This window comes from Mus musculus, chromosome 15 (genome assembly GCF_000001635.26).
Source record: "Mus musculus strain C57BL/6J chromosome 15, GRCm38.p6 C57BL/6J".
NCBI classification, from domain to species: Eukaryota; Metazoa; Chordata; class Mammalia; order Rodentia; family Muridae; genus Mus; species Mus musculus.
In genome coordinates, this window is record NC_000081.6 from 76,129,111 (window position 1) to 76,136,871 (window position 7,761).

General features: G+C 49.7%; 1 long non-coding RNA gene across 2 annotated transcripts; it reads right to left on the reverse strand.

The window, feature by feature from the left end:
• Window positions 1-3,768, reverse strand: Gm35087. 2 transcript variants are annotated; one of them, XR_003951575.1, is made up of 4 exons: window positions 3,217-3,768; window positions 1,230-1,380; window positions 120-240; window positions 1-29 (listed from the first exon to the last, which is right to left on the reverse strand). It is a non-coding gene; the product is annotated as a predicted gene, 35087 (long non-coding RNA). The 2 variants fall into 2 exon arrangements; XR_384208.1 differs by lacking the exon at window positions 3,217-3,768 and adding an exon at window positions 1,476-1,663.
• Between the last annotated feature and the right edge of the window lie 3,993 nt (window positions 3,769-7,761).

Below are 7,761 nucleotides of genomic sequence, written 5' to 3' on the forward strand. Positions count from 1 at the left end.
ATAACTTTTCTCTTCTGGTGGGTGGTAGGCTAGAGGAGAGGTTGACACCTTATTAAAAGTAGGTTGCAAAAAATTTATACCTACACCCCACCCAGGGCCCCCTCAATAGTGTCTCCTACCTTGCTGCTTCCACCCCTCAGGGGGGCACAGCCCTGTCATTAGGGCAAGCAGTCACAAGCACAGGGACACACATGGGGCCTCACTGCATGCTGAACCTGGTGAAGTTCAGATAGTTCCAGACTGCCGAGAGAAACACAAGCTGCAGCAGGTCTGTCACACTGTCACACAGCCCGAACCAGTCCTGGTCAGAGCAATTCCCATGGTGGACACTCATGACACTTCTAATGGTGGCCAGTGGTCAAATCTGGACAAAGTTAATATGAATGAACTAGCCCCATATTATTTATGGGACCATAGATCTAGGAAACAGTGACAGGCTTGGGCTCTCTACTGGCAGGAAGGCTGCAATAGCCAGGAGAGTTGCCTAGGCCTGTGTGTGGCCCAGGGTTAGATGGTGTAAAGGCTTTCCTGTGCAAGGGTTTGATATCAGGGTGTCTGAGCCCCTGGAGGTAGGAGTAGCATGGGAAGGGCTGGAGCAGAGCTGACTCAGAAGTCCCTGATGACAAGGGTGTACGTCAATGGGAGTGGTTCTTCTTTGCAAGATACGCAACTTTCTAGGAAAGAAATCACGATAAGAGTGTACTCTTTTTTTTTGTTTGTTTGTTTTTTGTTTTTTTGTTTTTTGAGACAGGGTTTCTCTGTATAGCCCTGGCTGTCCTGGAGCTCACTTTGTAGACCAGGCTGGCCTCGAACTCAGAAATCCACCTGCCTCTGCCTCCTGAGTGCTGGGATTCTTTTTGAATGAGAATGGCTCTAGTAGATTCATACACTTGAAACTTGGTCACAGGGAGTAGAACTGTTTGGAATGATTAGAAGAATTAGGAGGGGTGGCCTTATTGAAGGAAGCACATCAATGGGTTCCAAAGGCCCAAGCCAGGCCTAGCTAGCTCTCTCTCTCTCTCGGTCTGTGGATCAACACATAGCTCTCAGGTACTGGTCCAGTACAATTTGTGCTGCTATGCTCCCCACCACGATGATAATGGACTAAGCCTTTGAAACTATAAGCAAGCCCACAGTTGAATGCTTTCTTTCCGAAGAGTTGGCCGTGGCCATGGTGTCTCTTCAGAGCAATAGAACAGGGACTGAGACAAAGAGCAAAGTTCCCATACTTAGTAGGACATCCATCCATCCAGCCTAGGCAGTAGAGGCTCCTTAGCTCTTCACGTTGGGGACAAATGGTTGGCCATATGATAAGTCTGAAGTGCTGCCGTCCCAGGAAGAGTAGACAGGACAGGGGGTTTGATTGGTCAAGGCTAAAAGCTGAAAAAGATGAAGGAGGAGGAATAAGAGGAGGGGAAGAAAGAGAAAGAGGCAACGTGCAATGTTCATTCCTAAGGAGAAGGAAGCATGAGTACCCAGAGGCCTTGAGCCAGCCTCCAGCCTGGTGAGCTAGAAACTGAGTGATCCACAAGACCATGCTGACCAAGATGCAGGATACCCATCAATCGTTTATCCAGAAGTTCTAGAAAAAAATCTCGCTGTTTCTCGGTGGCTTTGGCTGGAGACACCTTTTGTTGAACTCTGTCCTGAAAGCTATGTTCAACTCCCAGATCCAATCCAGAGAGTGAGACCTTGTTTGAGATTTTTTTTTTTTGCACTTGTCAAGTTGAGGTCATTAGAATGGGCTGCCATCCAGTATGAACGTGGCCTCGTGAGAGAACACTGTGTGAAGGGGAGACATGCTGGTGAGAAATGACCCCGAGAGGAGGTGGAGACCGGAGGGCTGCAGCCTCCAAATTGGAAATGGAGTGGAAAGAGTGTGACCTGAAGATGGGGGGGGGGGATATCACATACTACTTAGCCCCAGAACTGAGGGAAAAGTGCATCTCTTTGCTTTGAACCCCCCGCCTACTGATCCTTTGTTATGGTGGCCTCAAGACAACCTGCCTGCATAGCTGTGAGCCAATCATGATGACCAGGCAGGTGACATCCCATTGGCTTAGTCCAAGTTAGGCTATCTTTGGAGTTGGTGTGGTACTGTTGCCACCTCAGACAGCTGCTCTGCAGGTAGAGGTCAACGTGGGTCTGCATTTCTCCTCGCTGCTGGGGTCCTGGGCAGACAAAACACAGAGAGCTTGACTGCGTTTACCTCCACTGCTGGCAAGTGCTGGCTCAAGTGAAGCATACACAATATTCAGGGAGTGGGAAAATGCAGCCTAGGATGTGGGAGGCCAAAGATAGGGTTTTCAATCTGCTGGGCATCTGGTTGTGGCTGGAAACTGCATGGAATCAGAAAGAAGGGCTGGGGTCCTAAGGCCTGTGATGAGGAACCTAGGGCTAGGAGCTCCCAACTGGACGTCCAGGCATGGCTAGGTTGTGGTGAGTTAGGAATGGAGTTGGGGGTCCACAGGCTTGCGGTGAGGCAGGGGCCTGGGGGAGGGGAACTCTGGCTTAGCTCATCAGCAAAAGTCCTTAGCTTAGCAGAGGTTGTCTGGGAGCGCAGAGGAGGGGCCTTCTGTGAGAGGCTTAAGCAGCGGGGCTCTGCAGGTGAAGGCCTTCTCCATGCTCCCTATAGTGGTTCTTGATGAAAGAGACAGTTCTTGGTTCTAAACTGTTTATTGATTGTTCATTGTGGAAAATGGGTGCATACCACCTTCTCAGGGTAGATCAGAGTTTAAATACCTTTTGCGGGAAGGAATGTCCAGGAAGGGATGCTTATTGGCTAAACCCTCAGGGTTCATCTGGATACCTCATTAGCATGGAGAACTCTGTTCTGATCTACATGACCACAGGACACATTTCCTATGTGGAAAGTGTGACGCACATTCCAGGCCAGGAGACTGGTAGGAAGCAGGGATCCGCCTACCATCTCAGGTGGGTGCCTGGATTCCAGAGACTCTGAACCCGCTCAACCTTACCAAGTTTCCTGACATGGTCTACTGTCCCACTGGCCAGCTTGCAAGGCTCCAAGCAGGGATCCGGGGTCAGCACACAAGCTTTCAGCAATGAGGGGAATTGGGACACAGAGGGTGAGTGTGGTAGCAACTCCTGGACCATCAGTAGCTCTGTGGCTGTAAGACGTCTCCGCTGACCCACTTCCACCCCCATCCAACCACCCCGACTTACAAGTCAATTTTATTATTCTAGAAATCTCACCGTTCTGAAGAATCAGTGAGGTGAACCAGTGTGGGCAGTAGGTAGGTCTGAGGGTGCTGCATGAACTCCTGCAAATAGCACCAGGACACCACTGCAGCCCGGGGGCCCTGGGTTTTGTACACATGTCTCCTGGTATGCCTGTCCCCACTAATACCCTCAGGCCCTGGAGGTTTGCTTGGCAGGTCGATACAGATAAAACAAATGTGTCTCTGTGAGTGTGTGTGTGTGTGTGTGTGTGTGTGTGAGAGAGAGAGAGAGAGAGAGAGAGAGAGAGAGAAAGAGAGAGAGAGAGAGAGTTTCCTAACAAGGACAAGGCCTTGGATTCAATCCTGGCACTGGGGAGGCAGAGGCAGGAGGATCCCCTGGTCTCTCGACGGCCAGCCATTCTAGCTGAATTGAAGAGTGTCAGGTTTAATAAGAAGCCTTGTCTCAAAAGCTAACATGGATAGAGATCCAAAAAGATGCCTGACATCAATCTCTGACCCTCACGTGCGTGTGCTCGTACATCAGCCATACACATGTACAAACTCTCTACACACACAAATCAGTTTAAAATTGAAGAAGAAGAAGAAGAAGAAGAAGAAGAAGAAGAAGAAGAAGAAGAAGAAGAAGAAGAAGAAGAAGAAGAAGAAAAAGATGTGGTGGCACGTACCTTTAGCCTGAGCACTCTGGGAAGCAGAGGCAGGTGGATCATAGAGATGAGTCTGAGGGCAGCCTGCTCTCTGTAGGGAGTTCCAGCCCAGACAGGGCTATGTAGTGAGACCCTGTTTCAAAACAAATTGACTGGGACTGGAGAGATGGCTCAGAGGTTAAAAGCACTGGCTGCTCTTTCAGAGGCCCTAGGTTCGATTCTCAGCACCCACAGGGCTCATAACTCCAGTTCCAAGAGATCTGTTGCATCTTCTGGCCTCTGTGGGCACCAGGCAGGCACATGGTACACAGACATACAAGCAGGCAAAAAAAAAAAAAAAAAAAAAAAAAAAACGCTGACGCACATAAAATAATAAAAGTAGTAATTAAAAATGTTAAATTAATTAATTAATTAAAACATAAAAGAAAGTCCCCTGGGGCAGTTGGTGAAGAGCTAATGAGAGGGAGGTTTACTGGCCCTGCCCAGCCCTGGACTGTAGCTGATTCAACCAACAGGTGCTTCAAGTTGCCCTTGTTGCCCTTCCCGCCCCTCCCTGCCCTTGCCCCGCCCCACTTTCTGGTTTCACTTCCCGAGAGTTCTCACTAAGAGTCCATCTCAGATCTAGATCTTCCCAGTCCCTTCATTCGGGCGGCTCCAGATGCTCAACGGCTATTTGCTTTTGGGGAGGCACCTTTACCCCAGTTGAAGAGCACTTTGGCTAAAACATGTCTGCCCACTCCAGAGGCTCTACCAAGACAGGACATACTGGGCATATCAACACAGACCTGTAATCCCAACTACTCAAGAGGCAGAAGCCCGTGGATTGCAAGTTCAAGGGCAACCTGGACAATTTATGGAGAGCCTAATAAAAACCAAAAAGGTTCTTTCTCTTTCTCTCTTTCTTTCTTAAGGTCTGGGGCTGAAGCTCACTGATAGGACACTTGTCAAGCTGCCACCATTTTCAGGGTCCTAGATTCAGTTCTTAGCACAGCAAATGAACGGAAAGAAATCTTAAGCTGATCACAGGGGATGCATGCCTGTAACTCCAATAGTTCAGAGGCTGAGGCAGGAGGATAACAAGGTTGAAGTCAGCCTGTGTGACACAGGAAGTGACAGACTAACTCAGACACTGTCTCAAAACAAACAAACAAACAAACAGACACAAACAAGCAAGCAAGCAAAGAGACAAGCAAACCACCATGATCAAGCTCTGGATAGGCACCCATCAAAGCTCCAGCTCCTTGTCTGTTGAGCTCTGGCTTTAGCCTCTCTAGATTTGTCCACTAGACATGGAGATGCTGCACCACCCACACATCAGGACCTCTCACATCAGGACCACACACCTGGTGAGCTTTCTCCCAAAGAAGCCACTAAATTCAAAGGCAAGAAGAATCTCTCCTGGGATGACAAGGCTCCAGTGTGTACCGGGACACCAAGGTTCCCCATGGACCTCAGAACATCACTAGAGCTCTGGAGAAGAAGGCTGGAGCTGCTATGGACAGGACTAGACAGATCCAACAAGGGAGTGAACAGCACATCTCCAAGCCCTTGGCTAGAGCTGAGAAAAATCACAAGAAAGACAAATCCAGTGGTGAGATTGATTATACAAGCTGTGGCTGTCAGTTTACTCCAGGCAGAAAATGCCCAGGGAGCAGGGAACACGCATCCTCTGCCACTCTTGTGTGCTTCCCAGACAAACAAGCAACAGGAACGTCTGAGCTGCCCACAAGGCCAAGGATTCTCTTGCTTTTTTTTTTCCCCTCCGTTCCCATAAAATAAATGCACTGTGAGGACCAGAGCCCAATTCAGGTAGGGGCCTGCCCCTCTTCCACACCAGAGGAACTGCTCCATTTTGTGGGTGAATCTGCAGAGACTCGAGTTGCATGAGGGGTAAGATTCAAGTACCTGAGCAAGCAAGGCCAAGCTTCAGGTCTAGCTGCCTGATTCTACCAGCATGAGCCCAGTAGCTTGGAATTCTGGACTGGGATTTATAGCCCAGCAGCAGGAAGCTAGTTAGTAGAGACCAGGCTGTAGACTCCTATAGATCTACCTCATCCCCAACTCTGCCTCAGATACAGGTCATGGGGTGAGGGCTGAGAAATCACCATGGGTTCCCCAGGCTTCACAAAGTCATTATAGAGAACAGGCAGCTCTTGGGCCTGGAGCATCAGAAACAAGGGACTTCCTGCAGAGCTCTGCCTGACAGGCCTTGAGAGGGTGGCTGCTCTGTCCTGGCAGGCTGCTGTAGCAGGCTGATTTCCAGTTCCTGCCAGGACACTTAGGGCTCAGCCAGATTTCGTGACAGGTCCCTGTGCTTAGAGTCCCTGTGCCAGATTCGGCAGGGCCTAGATCCTTGGCACTACAGCTGCCAGTTTCATGACCTCATAAGCAACCCCTGGACGACAGCTTGTTATGGAAAGATGTCCCCAGCTTCTTGGAACGAACCCCCTCAGTATAGGGACCTTCCTCACACCTGTACCTACTGAACGAGTCACTTTCTCACGCCTCTTGTTCTCCCAATCCCCAGTTCCTTCCTCTGTGTTCTCCAACCATTTTCCTGAGCACAGGCCACTGTCCACAGTGGCTATCCTGCTGATTGGAAGAATGTGCCTGGTGGCCTCTTTTGGGACAATGGTGGTGGTGGTGGGGCATCCTTCCAGCTGGGTGAATTGCCATCTCTGTCACCTGGTGGTGGGTCTAATCCCTATAGCTTAAGGCAAGGTCCCAGAAAGGACCGCCAAAGCAGGTATACAGGTAGCCACCACTCATGTAAATGGGCAGGCTCCCTGGGACCTGCTGGCGCCTGTGGCCTGTGCTGCCTGTTTCTCTATACATTGGCATTCTGTTGCTTGTCCCCACCCAACTTTATAAACCCAACAGTTTATGACAGGTGGCATGAGAGGCTGGCTTTGCAGCTGTCTAGTTCATGTCTACCAAGGCCAAGGCGCGGGAGAAGGGTGTGCTAGACTCCTATCTGGAAGATAATAGGAGGCCACCCTTTTTTGCAGGGCACTAAAATGCCATGAGAGCTGCCCTCCTGGACTCTGCCCAGGGGCCTCAGCCCAAGGACTCTTACTGAGCAGTGATACCTCTGAGGACACTCCCCATGCATGTCTGAAGGCTCCATACAAGGTTTATTCCCTACCTTTAGATGAAGTGTGTATGTGTGTGTGTTGGGGGGGGGGGGTTACTTATAAGCTTCCCCTGTCTGTGTTTCTGAGTTTAGTTTCAATCCTATCAGTCAAAAGAAGGCTCCTGAAGATTGCTTGCCATGTCTACACACCAGGCAGGAGGCAGACAAACCTCCAACTGTGAGACGTAGGAAAACCCCACAGGATACAACTTGGCAGGGCTGATGAAAATTCAGAGTGAGTTCAGAGGTCAGCATTCAGATGGAATTGACCCCAGGTAGCCCCAGATCACTGCATTGCTAGCAAATGGCTTACCTATGGCTTAGTCAGGGCAGCCTGCCTGGTAAAGGCGGACCAGAAACAACCCACATGGACACCGCCAGGACTCATTAAAAGCCATGGCCCATCTATAGAGCCAAACTCTAGGCAGCTGGCAGAGAGAGAAAAGGTTCTAGAAACTGCTGAAGAGGGCTGATCAGGTCCTAGGACCACAAAGGTAAAGAGGGTAAAACTCATGTCGTGCTACATTCTCGGGGAAGAAAGTATACTTTTCTTTAGTGTAGATGATAAAAAGCCATAACCTTGGCATCTAAAATAACAAAAATACATTCTTTCATGGTTCTGGAAGCCGGAAGCTCAAAAATCAAGGTGTCCTTGGCTATATTTCCTTCAGGTGTCTGTGGGGGAGGGGAATACTTCTTTGTCCTTTTCTGGCTCCTAGTGGATCCTTGGATACAGGCGCCCAGCCCCAGTGTCTGGTCCACGTTTTCAGTTTTCTCCCAC